This window comes from Euprymna scolopes, chromosome 1 (assembly GCF_053919585.1).
Source record: "Euprymna scolopes isolate OS-2025 chromosome 1, ASM5391958v1, whole genome shotgun sequence".
NCBI classification, from domain to species: domain Eukaryota; kingdom Metazoa; phylum Mollusca; class Cephalopoda; order Sepiida; family Sepiolidae; genus Euprymna; species Euprymna scolopes.
The window spans coordinates 133,345,537-133,362,643 of record NC_136482.1 but is presented as its reverse complement, the minus strand read 5'-3'; the positions used below and the strand labels follow the sequence as shown (position 1 = coordinate 133,362,643).

The window sequence follows — 17,107 nt, the reverse complement described above, 5'->3', positions numbered from 1 at the left end:
ATTGCAGCTTTTCAAGGTTTCAGAAAGGTTTTCTTCGGAAATAGAAGGAAAATTGCTTTCGTTAAAATTAAAATTAGATGCACCTCAAGTTATGCAAGCTTCAACAGTTATGCCTGTAAAAATGCAATTGGACTGCCCAAGGTTTTCTGGCATGTCCATAGATGATAAATTTTCGTTCGGAACATTTCTGAACAAATTCGAATTTTGCACTGATAGTTTAAATAAAGCTGGCAAACTGTTAGTGCTGAAATCAAAACTAGATGGGGATTATATAATCTCTAGTCTAGATGTAACATCAGATAATTATGATGTAGCCCTAAAATTGTTATTTAAACCCTGATTTGATTAAAAACCGGGTTTTTGAAGAAATTATTCCTCCTCCGTCTCTTATAACGGATTTTAAAAATTTGAAGTCGTTTCTCGAAAAAGTTAAGAGAGATTTGACTGAACTTGACAAGTCCTATGGGACTGATTTTTTTACTGAGGGTGGATCCTCAGAGGCATTGATAGCCCACATATTATTTGCTTAATGTCCTAATGTTATAAGGAGAGAATTAATGAGTAAAAGTGCTGAAAGATTCTCTGAATAATATTATGTCCCATGTGTTTGAAATTACGGAATATTTATTAGCTGCCCAGCTCGATGTTTGGCAGTATATTTGCGCACTAAATTTGGCACCTTTTTCACCCAAGATGAAATCCAATATGGCGTCTTCCTCTCCACGTGAGGTGAAGGCCACTTTATTATGTAAGCTGTGCGAAGCTACAGATCATTTGATTAAGAACTGTAATAAATTTCCTTCTTTTGAGGCAAAATGCCGAAGGGCTAAACAGTTAAAATTATGTACTCAATGTCTGGGTGAACACTCAGATGCAGTTTGTCATGGAAGTAAGGGATTTCCTTACCTGTGTACAGTCTGTGGGTTGAAAACCCATTTCAGTGTCATGTGTCCTAAAGAAAATAAGTCCTTTGTGGGCCAAACAACATATTCTGAAGCACAGAACAGTATTTTTCCTGTCCTTAGAATATCAATGAAAGCACATGGACGACTGATCTATTTCTTCTGTTTGATTGATACTGGGAGTCAACGCTTGTTTTTCACCCAGGAAATTCTCTTTAAATTGTGTTCTGATAAAATCATAAATCACAAGAAGGTTGATATGGCGGTGAACACGTTGATTGGCAGTGACTCCTTGAGATTGCAGGAGTATAATATATTTATAAAATTGGGTGACCAAAATCCCTTTAAATTTGCGGCGTTATTTTCCAAAGATTTAAATTTAAAATTCGAAGTGGATAATTTCGATAAAGTTGTCAATAACTTGTCTCAAGAAGGTTTCCGGCTCTGTCCCAGTTATAAAAATTTAAACAAAACTCCCATTAATTCTCATACTAGTTGAGTGTTAAGACACTCAACTAGTATGAGATTATTCAACTTGCTCAGAAGGTCCAAACCAATAATCCCCTTAATGGGAGTTTCATTTAAATTTTTATATGGAAACGCATGGCGACATGGAAATTTCATAATTCCGTTTGGCAAGAGTTGACATTTTTTTGAATAAAGATTCGAATAAGGTAGATTGCCTTTAATTGTATTGTGAAATCCCTCCCTCAATGCAACAGCTATTTGATCAATTCTGTGCTAAATCCGACACTCTCGGACAGATTGAAGCCTTTCTTCTCCGAATCCGCAGTTGAACGAGGGATAGAGACGTTGCTCAGTCTCGACTCATTAGGAATTGATGAAGAAGTTAAGTTATAGACTGTGGACAAGGAAAAGATAGAAGAGTTTAAAAGCTCCATCATATGGGAGGAGGGGAAATATTATGTAAATTTACCGTGGCATCATGATAAGCTCCCACAGGTAAAAAGTAACTTTGTGCTTTCCTTAAAGGTAATGGAGAGAGTGGCAGAGTTCTTAGAAAGGAAGGGAATGTATAATGAGTACTTCCAAGTGTTTGAGGATTATGAGGAATGTGGAATAGTTTTTTGTCCTGTCTGGGAACTATGAAGATTATATTTGGGTTCCTCATAGACCCGTTATTAAGGAGGGAACTGGAGTGATGACAAAAATTTGTCCCGTATTTAACTGCTCCCTGAAACGTCGAGAGGACACATCAATTTATAACGCTGCCTACATGGGCGTGAACTTATCCGCTAAATTATTGGATTTATTGCTGGGATTCAGGAAAAACGAATATGTCCTACAAGGTGATATAAGGAAGGCCTTCTTACAAATTCCCCTTAAATCAGAAGTGGATAAAAACAGATTTTGTTTTTTCCTTAAAAAAGGTGACAAATTATGTACTTACAAGTACAAAACAATTATATTTGGGAGCAATGCTAGCCATTTTGAAATTCCATGCGGAAAAATATGCAAAAGATGCAGCATCGCATGCTATTTCCAATAATTTTTATATGGATAATCTTGTCACTACCAGTTGTGACGGAGAGTTCCTACTTGCTATTTATAACAATGTTCGTAGCAGGCTTCGATTTACGATCCTGCAAGTCTAACTGTTCTAAGATACAAGATAAAATGTTGGAGAATGAAACTATTTCTTCTCCCTTCCCAGCCTTTGAGAAGGTATTGGGATAACTATATGATTCTATTGGGGACACGTTCAAACTTTCTCTCACTTTAGTGGACCCTGAGGTCAATACCAAACAGGGGATTCTTTCACAAATATCAGGAGTGCTTCTCCCTGTCATGATACAGGGGAAGATCATTGTCAGCTTGGTCTGGAAAAGCAAGTTGTTGTGGGATGAGCAGATACCCAAAGAACTCAATAAGCTGTGGCAAACCCATGCCAAGGATCTAAATGACTTGGGGAAGTTTGAATTTCTCAGGCGTGTATTGTCAGAAAATCAGTCTGTCGAATTTATTTGTTTCTGTGATGCGTTGAAAAACGCATACGGATTCACCCTGTATGTGGAACAGGGAGCAAATTGTTGCTTGCAAAGGCCAGAGTGGCCCCAAATAAAGGGAAGTCACTTACCACTTTGGAACTATTGGCTATGTTTTTAGCCCTTAAGGTAGTCCCTCAAGTTTTGGGTGCTCTGGGGCCCCTTAACATTGATCATTTTTTCCTCATGTCTGATTCCCAAGTTGCCCTCTCATGGGTCCTGAATGGTAAAGGATCCAAGAAAAATATATTCACTGAAAACAGGATTGCAGAGATCAAAAAATTTTCAAAAGATATTAATATTAAATTTGGCGTTCTACCGAAATTAAAATATGTTTCTTTGTGAGCGGAAAATCCGGCAGATCTTCTAACTAGAGGTATCAATACTTCTAAATTTTCCCAGTTATTCAATTTCTGGATGTATGGCCTGGAATGGCTCAATAGAGATGGCATTGATTGACCAATCTCATCTTACCTTGTCTAAACGAAACTAATAAAAAAATTGTATCATGTTTGTACTTTCAGGAGACACGTCCTTCTGAAAATACCTTCCCGTTGGATATTGCAAGGTATACCAGCTTATCTAAGGCAATCAGCGTTTTAGAAAAAGTGTTGAAATTTTATGATTATATAGTTATATCACCGTCGTGCTGACAATTTTAATAGGGCCAAATTATTGATATTTGCTAATATGCAAATAGTGGCTTTCCCTCATGAACTAGGTTACTTGAAACAACCATCCGGGAAAATGCCTCCCCCTAGGGTAACTACCTTAGGGTTATTCCTTGATAAAGATGGGTCAATTAGAACCAGAGGTAGGATACAGAATTCTGATATTCTGCCCTTTAAAGTCAAGTTTCCCCTTTTGTTGGAAAAAAAATCATTATTTAGCAAAACTGACAATTAAGGAAGCTCATCTTAACTGTTGCCACATGGGGGTTAATTCAACCCTCAGTAAGTTAAGGCTGTCTGGGGTTTGGATCCCTCAGGGGAGACAAGCCGTAAAAGCCTTCGTGCGTACTTGCACCATATGTAATAAAAATGCTCTGCCTTGTAAGGCACCTGCAGGGTCACTATTGCCTGCTCATAAGGTGAACTTTGTTCGCCCATTCAAACAAATCGGTGTGAATTTCAATTTTCCATAAAAGTTGGAGGGGTAGAAGTTAAAATGTACATATTACTCTTTACATGTATAAGTTTGCATGCAATTCACTTGGAATTATTGCCGGATATGAGCACCCGATCTATTATGCTGGCCTTTGTTAGGTTTACCAATTTATTTGGTATACCTACGCATGTATATTCCGATAACGTGAAATCTTTTGTTGTGTCCGGAATATTGTTACCGAACGTGCTCGAATCGGAAGAGTTGAAGGAACAATTTAAATCCATACACATCGTCCATCGAACAATTCCCCTTTACTCTGCCTGGCAGCGGGGAGCCTGGGAGAGATTAATTAAAACTGTCAAGCAGTATTTGAGGAAAGTATTGGGTAGAAGAAAGTTGGATTATTTTGAATTTCTGACCGCACTTTCTGATGTGCAAAAGACAATAAAATGGCAGACCCCTTACTTATATTGCTTCTGCCGACAAAGACTTTAGTATTTTAACTCCAAATCATTTTCTTCAAGCAGGATATCAACCTCGTTTGCTTATTAATAATTATGATTCTGAATTATGTCCTAACCCTCCAAATAGGACTTTCTTATTACATTCCCTCGAAATGAGGAATAAATTTATTGAAAAATTCAATCGTGTCTGGCATAATGATTACCTCCTGTCATTAAGGGAAGTCGATGCCAAAATCGGGAGCAATTGTGCCCCCAAGTTATCTGTTGGAGAGATAGTACTTATTAAGACTCCCAACAAAACCAAACAATTTTGGAATCTTGGTAAAATAATCAAATTATTTACTGGAAACGACAATAATATTCATTCTGCAGTTGTTCTTAAGGATGGGTGCGAACAGGTCCATTGCTTAAAAAATCTTGTGCCCTTGGAAATTAAGGGTAATGATGATATTGCATCAACTGAGTTTATAGAAGAAGGAGGCCTCTTTTTCTGTCCAACCTGTTCTCTTCCTAATGATGGAACATCGCCAATGGTGTGCTGCGATTCCTGTGACAGCTGGTACCATTTCAGCTGTGTAGGCAAGATACATTAGGGGAATGGGTTTGTTCTAATTGTAAGGATGAAGCTCCTCAAGTGGAAATTAGCTAATGTCTGGATGCATGAGAATTTTGAAGTTGAAACTGAAAATTGACAACAGACAGTGGCATACATATATTGATATTAAGAAAAAAATTAATTGAATTAAAGTTGTAATTAACTCGTATTGGGAAAAAGTAATGATTATCCATTACTTTTTCCTCTCCTCCTTGGCAGTGTAATATTAAGGACGTTTAACTGAATTAAAGTTATAAATTTTGAATCTCAATTTGAATTGTCAGCAAATCACCATATTAAAGTTAAGAAATTTAACTGAATTAAAATGTATTGAAATTACAAAATTGTCTAAGACTTATGATTATTGGATTAACTTGCTATTCATCATTTCGTTTTATTAATTAACTTGTATTGGGAAAAAAGTAATGATTATCCATTATTTTTTCCTCTCCTCCTTGGCAGTGTGTGAGAATTTCCACAATCAACAGCCATCTTTCTTTTAGGCCGCATACACAGTTTGGTAGCCGATCTGTGATTGGTTTAAATTTGAATGTGTCAGGTGATTTGACTTGACACCTTTTTTGTATTCATGCGTTTATTTTTCAGTCTGAGAAAGAGCATGCAAGGATACAGACTCAAACCAGTGCTTCCCTCACTAGGGAGCCAAGACAATTCCTTCATGGACACCAAACAGTTGGTGAACGAAGGTTATATCTCTACAAGCAGAGACAACTTATTTTGCTGAACCTATTCAAATCAAGGAAGACATTCTACTACTGTTCGGCATGTTATTATCCGATCATTGGATTTTATCTTATTTCTTCATGAGTCCCAATGGGCTAACATTATGCCTGATTACAGGCGCCATAATTCCCACCGTGTTCTCCATGATTTTCATGGATCCTTCCAAAGGAACAACGAACTAACATTCCAACAATAGGAATTCATACTAAAGGCTCCATGCATATGGGGAAAATTGGGCCACCGTTTTGTAAAAGGACTTACCAGAACCAAAGAACTTTCATTGCTGTTATTTGTAAAGAAATTTTGAGTTTAAAGGTATGGCTTTTGTTTGTGGAATTCATTTGCTTCTGCAGGGAGGAAATTGAGTGTGTAGGAAAAAAGTTTCTTACACTACATTAAAAACCGACCTTGTGTCTAACTCTGCCCTCGTGGGGAGGCAAGTAAATAGGAAGTAATATGGTGACTGAAAAACGTTTTTCAACCACCATAAAAGCATTACAATACATTTAAACCCTGAAGAATTTCCGCCATGTGCCCTTGTTCTAAGTTAACTAGCCACGACTTGGGTTCCAAACTTAAAAAAAAAAAAAAAAAAAAAAAAAGCGCTTTAACATAGTAAAAACACTAAAGCTTTTCTCGTTTTGGAAGGGAGGTTTCAGGCGCCCCTATTATCCCAAAGAACCAGCTAGCTATGTAAACACTTTGCAATATTTTTCAATAATTATTTTTAAAAAAATTCTTTACAATCAATTTTTATTTAAAATTAAGAAATTATTTTCTAAAATATTTTGTTTATATATATTTACATTTTGTTTTTAAGTAAAATTAAAAAATTAATTTTAAAACTATTGCTTATATCCATGTTCATTCAAAAGGGTTACTTTTCGGTAGCTTCACTGGTTGTTAACCTAAATTTTCCGAATGTCAGAACGAGGCTCGTCTGCTGGACCTAATTATCTTTGCTTCACCCAAGTACTTAAACCGATAACATAACGTCTGCTGGGTGTCAATAATAGCGCAAAAGTCCAAAAGTAAACAAAATACTAATAGAAATCCACCCAATACTTATTTTTAGGGGGGGGGGCATGCGTAATATGGAGTTCAAAATAAATTGTCAAGAAAATTAATAGTGTTACAGTGTAACACTATTAATTTACACTGAGAATTTGGAAATTGGTACTTGTACAGTTTAATCAAGAAAAAAATGAAAATATTGAAAAAAGGTTATATTGTACATATCCGTTTTGAACTGAAGATCTCCGAAAAAAAAAATTTCAGTTAATTTGATCGAGTATTCTTTTTTTTTTTTTTTTACAGCGGAAAAACACGTTTTTATGACAGCAAGTTCAAGGTATTGACATCTTTGAATTTTTAAAATTTTTGTTTAGATTTTTTAGAACACGCCATGGGGAGATAACTCGATTTAAAGCGAATAAAATTTTTATTTATTTTTTTAAAGTTTATTTACTGTTCGGAGTTTGCTGACTCCGACGGCATGGCATCTTTGTTGGAATTTATTTTTGTACCAATAATGGTGCATCCCCCCCTCTGTTTACATTTATTTTTGTTTATCTGGTTCTTATATATGATTTTCTGTATTTTGTATCCTTTATGATTTTTAGTTTTGTATATTTTGGATTTGTACGAAACTCCCTTTAATTTGACAAAAGGGAAATGCTAGCTCTGTAATGACGTCACGAACCCAGCGCGAGATTCTTTCTCTTTTGAAATTCTGCTGACGTGGAGATTGAACTTGTTGTTCATTGCCCGGCGCTGAAAATGGAATTTTGACGAGCCTCCTACAAAGAAGAAAACCCGGCAAGAAATTAATACCCGGTAACGTGACGAAACATACTTCTGGAAACTATTTACGTGACTACAGTTTTGCACATATTTTAGAAGGAGTGAACTTATTTTAAAGAAAATACCTTTACATGACAAGGAATTTTGGAATCTCCTATCCAGACAAGCAACGCGGTCTAGCTTCTGAAATTCATCTGTGTGTCTACGGTTTGCACGCAAGCATGGAGGGAGAGAAAATTCTAAAAGGACTTTAAACAAAAAAAAAAAAGAAAAAGGCACGTGCCTGACTGGCTTTCAATTTGTGAATAAGCTCCTAAAATTAATTTCATATACGAGTGTGATTAGGAGATACTATTTTGAATATTATTATTGAATTCGTTAATGGATATACACATCTTTATAAGAACCAGTGTTGTTATTTTTTTTTATAATATGTTACGTTGGCGTTTCATAAGTTTGATGCCCGCAAAGGGAAAAATTTGCAACTTATTAATGTAAATAAAATTTCTTCTTCGTTTCAAAGCAAGACCTTTATATTTTATTCTCTACCCCCTCCCCCTCTTTTGTTTCATGCTGTTTTTTTTTCAGATTAGTTACTTTAGCATCGAATTTATCTGGAAGCAAGATAAATTCCGACATCTTCAAATTAGAAAAAGGGAGTAATTCAACAAATAGAAATTTAATCTTAATTTTCTCATTTATTTTTAAACATTCACAGTGAGCCTCGAACCCAACCCTTTATTATTACGGGGGTACCGTGTTCGGACTCTAGCTAAGCTCTGGGACATAGTTGCTGATTCTGTTTTGAATGTTACTTTTCATTGCCTTCGTTCAGGATTGAACTCAGCACCTTTGGGTAACTAAACTTTGATACTTAAAGAAACAGCTCACATGCTCGGACATAGCAACCTACTGAGCAAACCAAGCGTAGAGCTGAATGCAATTTGGACACCTCTGATAGAGAGAGAAAACCTTGAATAACATAGGTTCAACATTAATAAAAACCAACTAAGAATTGTCCTAGTGACATATGGCCGAGATGTCCTAGACGTTGTATCAAAGTTTACAGCTACCCAAAGGTGCTGAGTTCAATCCTAAACGAAATGTCCCAGAGCCTAGCTGGAGTCCGAACACGGTACCCCCGTAATAATAATAAAGGGTTGGGTTCGAGACTCCTAACAAACGGTTCCCCAGTAAGATACAAAACACCTGATGAAGGCCGGAGGGCAAAACGGCCGAAACGTTGTGACTATAACAACCAAGATGAGGAAGTCAGTCCGACAATCTCAATAAATGAAAACCCCTCATCTCAAAAATACAGACAATTACTATTCAGTGAGCGTTTGAAAATGAAAGTTTCGTTGAAAAATATTTTCATGTCTTGATTAAACTGTTCATATAGAACAATTAAAATTTGACATACACACCCCCAATCTCTCTATATATAATAAAACGTGTTTTCTTTTATTATAAAGAGCATTTTATTTTTTTTAATCTGAAAATTTGGTGCTTATTTTGATTCTTCGAATTTCTAAAAATAGAAAAACATATTTGGTGCGAAATGTGACGTTAAGAAAATTAAGAATTAATCAGAATTTGGTGCTCCTACCCTTTATTGCCGAAATTGAAGACGCCATTTTTTTTTCACGCACCTGGTCTCCAAATTTAGGGGAGAACATATTAAACTATGGCCGAAGCATGAAATAAATAACAAAAAATTAAACTTCCGGAAAGAACTATGAAAAAAAGTAAATAAAGTGAAAGAGAAAATATATCCGTAATTGTTTAATTGGAAATGTTTCGATTTAATTAATGAGAACGGGGAAGTTTTTCATGGAACATTTTTTTTTATTATTAAAAACAGAAAATAAAATGACATATAATGGTTTAAACTGGGCGACACGAGCGCCATTTGAAAACAAAACCAAAACATTTATTGTATAAAAATTTATCAAAATATAATTGGAAAAACCTTTAGTGAAAAGTTTGTGTAAAACAATATAATTTTAATGGTGCTAGTGCAGAGAGTGATCCGCGCTATTTTCTAAATCGTATTTCCAAGTTTAATTAAAGTTTTATATGTTTTTTATTCAATTGTAAGTTCAAGTATAGAATAAGTACAAAACACCCTCCCCATGTTAAGAAATGGCTTTTTAAATAACGTTATTATTTACGTCCGGATCACTCTCTGCACTAGTACCATTTTAAAACAATTTGGTACTACTGCAGAGAGTGATCCGGACGTAAATAACGTTATTATTTAAAAAGCATTCTTAACATTGGGTGGGGTGGGGAGGGTGTTTTGTACCTATTAAGAAAAAACAAACATATAAAACTTTAATTAAACTTGGAAATACGATTTAAAAAATAGCTTTCTGCACTAGCACCAACAATTTTGTAATGAAAGCAACATTTATAAAATAGGTTGGTTTTTTTTTTCGAACAAATAATTTTAAACATTTTTTTAAATTAAAGCAACTTTGAAAAGTCAACAACAAATTAACTAAAATTGTTTTGTTTTTTTCTTTTTTTAACGGGGAAGTGGTTTTTTTATTATTATTATTATTTATTTTTTTGTTTTAACTTCAATCGTTCTCCAGTTTAATTTTTTTATTTATTTCATGCTTCGGCCATAGTCTCCCCTGGATTTGGAGAGGAGGTGCGTGAAATAAAATGGCGTCTCCAATTTCGCCAATAAAGTGTAGAAGCACCCAGAATTTTAAGAAAATGTAAACAAAAACGTGAAAATTTATTTTTATTTCTCAAAAAAAAAAAAAAAATAAAATAAAAAAAAATAAACAACAACTAAATTTGATAAATAAAATACAAAAAAATGAAAGTTAAAGAACCGGTTCGTTGAAAATATGACTTAAAATGCCATGCTTACCAAATTGCATAGCGTACATTTTTTCAGTTTCAAAATTAATGAGAAAAATTAAAAAGTGACACTTTTACTTAAAAGTCAAAATTGAAATTAGGGAAGAAAAAAAAAGTGAAATGTTCTGTTCACATGTCACGAGCTTTCATAATTTATTTTTTATTTTATTTTTATGAAAGTCTGTTTTATAAAAGAAACGAAGAGAGTGGTGGAAATTACCTAGAATTAAGAATAAAGAAATTGATGAATAAATATGTAAATTGTTGACGAATTGACAGAAGATTTCCAAACATGAAAGTGCAAATTCTTGCAATCAGTTAATATAAACAAAAACAAGGAACGGAAATAAAATGGTAGAAGAGCTGTAAACACGAATTACATAAACGAAAAAAACACACACACACACATGACGTGACGCTTGCAAATAAGGGAAAACCGGGAAGAAAGATAATAACAATAAATTTATGTTGTACGTACATAATGCGCTGTCTAATTTGGACACCTTTTTACAAGTTTTACGATAAACAGAAGACAAGAAAATAAGACTGCATTCCTCATCATTATCTTTCCTTTTTTTTTATGAGAGTTTATCTCGAGTTGTTCCCCTTGAGATGCAACGGATATTCGGAATTTTTGGTGTAATTTACATGCAACCAAGGTGATCCTTCTAACAGAAAGCTGAATACGATTTTAAGCAGAAACATGGAAACCAACTACTACATAATAGTAAAATAACAATTACCCAAAAAATGGAAGGAATTTGTTAATGATGTTTAAAAATCAGTTTATTAGTGTTATTTTATTATTATTATTTCCTTTAATAAGTCATTGTTTATCAAGGCTAAAAGTCACTCGAGTATAAATGTTTCATGAGTTCGATAGATTGATAGTCTAATGATGATAAATATTCTGAGAAGATTAAAAATAAAATGGAATAAATAAAATTTGATGACTTGAGACAAGTTGTTTATTTGTTGTAGTGTCTGTGGAAGCAATCCCAATAAACGCTAAAACGCAAATGGTTTGAATAGCTTACTTTCTTCCTTTTTTAGCTTCATTTGAATTCACTTTCTTCTCCATTTCTCAAAACAAGTAAATTTTCAACTAATGAAAATCGTTCCAAACCCCCAAATGTAGCACATCTATATGAAAGCCAATGCCAACTTAGAAATTCCTAAAAGATCTGGTCAGCAAAATCAGTCTTCTACAGAGAATTTCCAAGTCGTCCACACCTTTGGACGGAAGAGGCATAAAGAACTCAATGACTCACCTACTAGTTTTCATCAACTTGCAAACATCTATACATACTAACAAGTACAAGGGAAACCAACACATGCACATCCACAAGGCCACAGTGCCAAATACTCACATACGTATATTACTTATATATTCACACTATGAACATGTTGACCTGCACATTTCTAAGTCTTGTGATTACTAACTCAACTTTTTTCACAAAACACGCGTTTGCATAGATGAACATTGATTGAAAATAATTTTTATATTTTTATCTTTTGTATAAAAGTGTTTTGTTAACAAATTTTGTTTTTCTCAATTTTCATTTACAAATCTCTGTTAATGCTTTTAGTTAGTACTTACTAACTGGTGACCCTTCTATTCTTTCAATGTTTCATTTATTTTATTTTATCATGCATTTACGTCTGTATATGAAATTGAAGGCCAATCTAAACAAATTCAAAGTCCAAGGGACAGGAAAGCGGTTCGATCAGTACACACACACACAGACACGGTGACACGCCACCAACACAAACCAGCGTACACAATTACCAACCGGCCGTTCTTTCCTCACTCCTTGCTTTCCAAAACAACCTGAATTTATAGTTGTTGAAGACCAACTGATTTGCATATATGCACGAGATTTTGCAAGAGTTTCCAAGCTAATACCATTACAAAACGCCGGCGGCGGCATTTTGGAATTCTTTTCTTATCCTAGCTTCGCAGCGATGACAAAGCACACACGCACACCTAGGTCGTTTGAACGGTAAGCCCTCATTTTCACAGCTTTCGCCACACTCCCCCCTGATATCATTATCACAGAGGGGGCAGGGAGGCAGCGACCTCCTACGGGTGCTTCTACGCAGGGGCAGACAGGGAGCCTCGTCTTCAGTTGAGCTCCCATCCGCATTCTGGGGATCAGTGAACTGGAGGCTGCCAATTTCAGTGCTGTCGTCGTCCGATGAAGCCGGCATATACCAGAATCATGATTCACTGGTTGTGGAACTCGTTTCACTTTCGTCACCGAGCGGCGGCTGCGCCTGTGATGCCGCTCGCAGGTCCCTGACGTGTCGGGGCACCCCATCAATCCACATGGCTTGTGGGCTGATCACCTCGGTAACACGCCCAGTTCCATAACCTATGGTGCATCTGCCACGGGGGTTCTTAACCCAGAAGACGTCTCCCACTTTGATACTATCTCGTGTCACCTCTGGCTCGGGTACAGGGCTGGCCTCTAACCCTTTCACTCTGACATGGTACTGGTGCAGCACCTCAGCCGGCGCGGTAGAGGGCGAGACATCTTCCTTAGGGGTGACGTTGTACCAGTATAGCGCTTCAGGCGCTGTACACCCCTTCCTAGCTGCAATGGTCTTGATGGCCCGGTGGTTCCGTTCCACGATCCCGTTCCCGCTAAGCACATGGGTGCACCAAAATTGTAGTCGTACACCCCAGCCGTCTGTGAACTGCTTGAACTGCCCGCTAATAAAAGTGGTGCTGTTGTCGGTCAGTATTTCGGAAGGAGGGCCATGCTCAAGGAAGACACTTTCCAGTTCCCGGACAACGGCGGTTGCGTTCTGTCGGCGAAGTGGCTGCCACAACGCAAACCTAGACGGTCCACAGTCAATCATCGTCAAAAAATCCTCACCGTTGTAGTGGGTCACGTCCACTGCGAGCCTGTCTCAATTGTTCTTTATGCTCAGTTTTCCCTTCTTCCACCGGGCAGGCACCGGATTGATCGACTTGCAGGTTTCACAACTCCTCACCACTGATTCTACCTCCTTCCTTGACACACAAGGATCGACCAGTCTAGCGAAGTAGAGAATTCGGTTTACACCGGGGTGCCCACTCTGGCAATGGACGTCAGCAACATGGTCTGGTTTGAATCGACACCCCACCGCGGCACAGTTCACAGCTGCCGGTTCTTCCATTTCCTTCGGTAGGTCTAGCCAACGGCGCGGCACTCTAGTCAGTCGATCTGCGCAATTCTGACAGGACTGTACTAGCGTCACATCCACGACCAGGTTGTATTCCTTGATGGTTTCAGTTAGGGTAGCAAGCCACTCAAGGCATCGGCCGTCCACCGATACACACATGTGGAGTCTATAATAATGTGAAGGACTCTGGCCTGCCACAGTAGCACCAGGTTGACCCACTTCACTGTGGCATCGAGTTCAGCCAGGTTGATGTGCCTGGCGTCATTTTCTGGCCGAAGCCAGCGGGCATCTTCCACGATAGATCCGTTGACCGCCAGAGCAACACCAAGGGCGAGTGAGCTGGCGTCCACCCAAACCGTAAACTCGCTCCCGTCGACACACCATTTCCCTCGCACCGGATCGTCCTCAGAGACTCTGGCCAAAGTCTCCTCTAGCATTTTCCGCAGGGCGGGGTCGCACAGCTCATCGTCCCACCCAGTTGACATGGAAGTCGCTCGTCGCTCGTCGCTTTATGGCCGCCACCACCACCCGGAGCCACCCACACACGGGGAAGTGGCCCACCAGTTTCCCACAGATGGAGAAGACGCACCGACGCGTAACGCTAGTTGGGACTTCCGGGACGTCACCACCTCTTCCCCAGCGGAGTCCGTCTGTGCTGCCGCTCACGCGCAGGCCAAGCACCTTCGTCCCATCTTGCAGTCGCTCCAGCTCCTTGCACGTTAGCCCGAAGCTTTCGAAGTGTTCTTTAACCTTCTGTGCAGGCATGAAGCTCTCGTTCACGTAGATGTCATTGATATATGACGATGTCGCTTGTTGCACGGCTTCGTCCTGGCGGCGGATCGCCTGCATGATTGCCGTTATGATGTTTGGGGCCACATTCAGGCCAAACTCTAGCCTCATCCAGCAATAACGTGTCCCTTTAATCTTAACCGTCTGGTATGGCCACAGCGATTTTTTGACGCGTATCTGCAAGTAAGCTCTTCGCAAATCCAATATTGCTGCGTCCGCCCCTTGTTGCCGTCACTCTCTCAGTTTGTGTGCACAGACGTCTGCATCCGCCGTGTGCGTGTCAACGTGCTCATTGAGTTCCCGGTAGTCCATGACGGGTCGGACTTTTTGTTTGTTCTCCTGCCTGATAGCCATCAGGGGAATCAACCCCTTTGGGGGCCCAAGTTCGTCTTCCGGGTACGGGACCAGCCAGTCATTGTCCTTCCAAACCTGGAGCTCTGCCTTGTACTGCCCCCAACCTAACTGCAGGGAGGAGGATACTTCGCCAGCCAATTCCGCAGGGACACTGGTGGCTGGTCACTCGACCACTTTCAGGACATGGTCCAGGCGTTTGTGCCCCTGTCGTATTTTGCGTGGAAATCGGATTCATCAAGAGTGATGGCTGCATAGACCGGTGTCTCAAGTTGGGAGAACCTTACATCACCGGCGCCGTTTATGGTGATTCCGCCCAGCCGTGTAATGGAATCTATTCCAAGAAGAAGGTCGTACCCCAGTAGTTCCCCGTCGACCACCAACGCCTTCACAGCCACCGGGGGGCTACTGCCAATGCTTACGTAGACCTCGCTCACCCCACTACACATCAGCGAACCTCAGCCAATGGTTAGTACCGGGACCTTCCGCTCCTTCCATGCGGTGCAACATCCCTTGCGTATCAAACTTCCAAAGCATGTGGACCCGACCTCATCCCAGCTGTGCTATTAAAAAAGTGCTCAGCCGAAGTAGCTCCAGTTCTCTCCAAACTCTACAACAAATGCCTTAATGAATCTTGCTTTCCGAGCTGTTGGAAAACTGCTTCTGTGGTACCAGTATTCAAGAATTCTGGCGAAAGAACTGACCCATTAAATTATCGCCCTATTAGCCTCCTCCCACTTTTTGCTAAAATATTTGAGACCTTAATTAACCATGCTCTAGTCCAGCACCTTACAGATGCTAAACTTCTGACCGACCATCAATATGGATTTAGACAAGCCCGTTCCACGGCAGACATCCTCACTGTAATCTCTGAACGCATATACCATTCACTGGACAAAGCGGGAGAGGGCAGAGCGGTAGCTCTAGATATATCTAAGGCTTTTGACAGGGTATGGCATGAGGGTCTCCTCAGGAAGATTAGATCTTACGGTATCACTGGTAGAATACTTAACATAATTAAATCCTTCTAAGATAAGAGAAAAATCCAGGTTGTCCTCGACGGTCGTACGTCTAAACAATATAATATAAATGCGGGAGTGCCTCAGGGATCTATCCTTGGTCCTCTACTGTTCCTGATATTCATAAATGACCTCCCCGACAAAATTGCCTCTGAGATGGGTATATATGCTGATGACACCACACTCTATAGCAGGCACGACAGGAAAACAAATGAACATATATCTAAAGTAATGGCAGAAACACTAGAGGATGACCTCAAATCAGTAGTGGAATGGGGACAAAAATGGATGGTAACGTTCAATGCCACCAAGACAAAACTGGTTTCATTCAATAATTACAAGAAACCTTCTCTACCACCTATAGCAATGGCCAACAACTCTTTAGCTGAGAGTACGTCTTTCAAGCTCCTTGGCCTAACGTTCACAGGAAACATGAGTTGGAACAATTACATCGAGGGCAACACCCGAAAGTATCCTGTACCTTTATAAGGCCACTATTCGCCCATGTATGGAGTATTGCTGTCACATTTGGGCCGGTGCATCGGCTACTAGTCTCTCGCTCCTTGACAGGGTTCAAAAGAGAGTCGCAAATCTGATAGGCCCTAAACTGGCATCAAAACTTCAGCCTCTGTCCCATCGTCGAAACGTTGCATCCCTCTGCCTGTTCTACAAGTATTATAATGGTGAATGCTCTGAAGAACTGCAAGCACTTGTGCCCCCACGACGTGAACACCCTCGACAGACCCGACAAGCTACAAAATCCCACCCCCACACTGTAGAGATCCCTAGATGTAAAAGATCTTTCTACTCCAGTAGTTTCTTCCCCAGAACTGCTAGACTTTGGAATTCCATTCCAGGTCACTGCTTCCCCAACTGTACTGACATGCATAAGTTCAAGTGCAACGTGAACCAACATCTCGCTGCCCTAATCCCTACATAGTACCCCAGTAGATGTTTCCCCTGATAGTAGCCCCCTACATTAAAGTGGTAATGTGCCTTGTTTGGGGTGAAAATGTAATAAAAAAAAAAAAAAAAAAAAAAAAAAATCATGGTTTGGGTGCACTCAGTATCAACCAGCGCTGAGCGTTTGCGCCCGTCAACATTCACAATTACTTCAGGGAGCACCTTGTTGACAGCCACTTTGGGGAGGGTGTGGCGCCGTGGCTTCCTCTCCCTGCTCATTTCCCGGACACGCCCGAGCTAAATGGCCTGGCTTGCCGCAACAGTAACAAGGCACCCACTTCCGTGTTCCATGATCCGGGGCGCGCTTCGTGTCACT

At 39.2% G+C, this 17,107-nt stretch overlaps 1 protein-coding gene across 5 annotated transcripts in view; it reads right to left on the bottom strand.

The window, feature by feature from the left end:
• Positions 1-17,107, bottom strand: part of LOC145270024 (NF-kappa-B inhibitor-interacting Ras-like protein 1) — a 360,313-nt gene that overhangs the window by 114,715 nt on the left and 228,491 nt on the right. Inside the window, exon 1 of one of the 5 annotated variants that reach the window (XM_080125698.1) lies at positions 10,977-11,110. The exons of 1 other annotated variant lie outside the window; for it this stretch is intronic. The gene's annotated coding sequence lies outside the window, so the exon portion shown is untranslated. Of the gene's footprint in view, positions 1-10,976; positions 11,111-17,107 lie in introns of those variants that run through there. 3 more of the 5 variants (XM_080125799.1, XM_080125757.1, XM_080125667.1) reach the window with 3 other exon arrangements.